Genomic DNA, 2,500 nt, shown 5'->3' with positions numbered 1-2,500 from the left:
TATATATATATACATATATATGTATATATATGTATATATATATATACTAAAAAAAAATCTCCACACAAAAAAAATCCGCTAAAACAATAATAACAATAATAATGATAATAACGATGATAATGATAATAATGATAATAATGATGATAATGATGATAATGATAATAATGATAATAATAATAATAATAATAATAATAATAATAATGATAATAATAATAATAATAATAATAATAATAATAATAATAATAATAATAATAATGATAATAATAATAATAATATAATAATAATAATAATAATAATAATAATAATAATAATAATAATAATAATAATAACAATAATAATAATAATAATAATAATAATAATAATAATGATAATAATAATAATAATAATAATAATAATGATAATAATAATAATAATATAATAATAATAATAATAATAATAATAACAATAATAATAATAATAATAATAATAATAATAATAATAATAATAATAATAATAATAATAATAATAATAATAATAATAATAATAATAATAATAATAATAATAATGATGATGATGATGATGATGATGATGATGATGATGATGATGATGATGATGATGATGATGATGATGATGATGATGATGATGATGATGATGATGATGATGATGATAATAATGATGATAATAATAATAATGATGATGATGATGATAACATGATAATAATAATAATAATAATAATAATAATAATAATAATAATAATAATAATAATAATAATGATAATAATAATGATAATAATGATAATAATAATAATAATAATAATAATAATAATAATAATAATAATAATAATAATAATAATAATAATAATAATAATAATAATAATAATAATAATAATAATAATAATAATAATAATAATAATAACAACAACAACAACAACAACAACAACAACAAAATCCGCAAAAAAATTGATCTAGTCTCGTCGACTAGACTGAAATTCTTGAAAAGGGGCCGCGACCAATCGACGCCCCCTTCACCTAGGGGACCATCACCTTATGAACATAAGAACATAAGAATGAAGGAGACTGCAAGAGACCATAAGACCTACACTAGGCAGCCCCGTATCCATCACCACCTGTCATCCCCATCCATAAAGTTGTCTAATCGTTTCTTAAAACAACTGATAGTTTCAGCGCTTACTACATGGTTACTAAGTTTATTCCATTCGTCGACCACCCCATTTGTAAACCAATTCTTGCCTATTTCCTTCTTAAATCTAAATTTGTGTGCATAAAACGAACCACCAGGAAGGTAACGTAGTCATATGAATATTTTCATTCTGGAGTGTAGCCAGATGATTTTATTTAGCTGAGAGGACCAGACCTCACTGGGGTCTCGACCACTTGGAGACTGTTCAGTCCAGGGTCCACCACTGAACAAGACCACTTGTGAATGAAATGTGCAAAGTTGAGGGGCGTTAGTGTAAAAGTGTTCCAATATTCGCAGCTCTTCGTAATTCGAAAATTATTTCCCGAACCTAAACGCCTTTCCGAAATGTAGGCCTACTGGAACATCGGAAGGTGACCCTAGTATCACAACAATTTCTTCGATTTTTCTATTTCTTTTTATTTACTTATCTTTTTCGATACAAATGGTGGAACATTTTCCGAATTAAAAAAAAACGATAACGACCAGGGCTCAAAAGGATAAAGGTCAAAGGAGGTCAAGAAGTCGAAGAAGGTCAAAGGAAGTCAAACGAGGGCAAAGGATGGCAAAGGTCCAAGGAGATAAAAGGTCAAATGAGGTCAAGATTCCTGGGAAGTCAAAGGTCAAAATTCATAGAAGGTCAAAGGTCAGAGGAGGTAAAAAAAGGGGATAGGTCTAAAGATCAAATGTCAAATGAGGTCATATAAAATGGAAATGCTCAAAAGATCAAAGGACTCTATAGGCCAAAGGTCTGTCGAGGTCAATGGAAATCAATGAATTCATGAGACCAAAGGTCAGAGAAGGTCGAAGAGGTCAAACACGATCAAATTACTCAAAAGGACAAACAAAATAAAATGTCAAAATACTCAAAAGGTCAAAGAAGGTCAAAGAAGATCAAAGCAGGTCAAAAGTCTAAAGAGAGAAAAGGTCAGAGAAGGTAATTAAAATCAAAGAAGGTCAAAGGAGGTAAAAAAAAAACCAAAGGTCAAAGGAGAGAAAATGAGGACAATGATAACCAAAGAGGTAAAAAAGGTCAAATAAGTGAAATAGGTCAAAGGTCAGAAAAGGCCAACAAGTCAGAGGTCAGAACTTTGCCCCGCCATCATCCCTCTGGACAACAAGTTGACTCAAACCACTCAGGGGGAAAGGTGGGGGGAAATTGGGGGAGGAAAGGGAAAGGGGGGGATGGGGGAGGAAAGGGGGAGGAAGAGGAAAGGGGGAAGTGGGGTGGAGGAAAAGGAGGAGGGAAGGGGGAGGGGAGGAGAAGGGGGGAGGGGGAGGGCAGGGAAGGGGAGGAGAGGGGGAGGGGAAGGGGAGGAGGAGG

The sequence above is a fragment of the Oratosquilla oratoria genome, chromosome 23 (assembly GCF_046742065.1).
Source record: "Oratosquilla oratoria isolate Oo_2021 chromosome 23, ASM4674206v1, whole genome shotgun sequence".
Lineage (NCBI taxonomy): Eukaryota > Metazoa > Arthropoda > Malacostraca > Stomatopoda > Squillidae > Oratosquilla > Oratosquilla oratoria.
Note: the sequence above shows the minus strand (reverse complement) of the source record.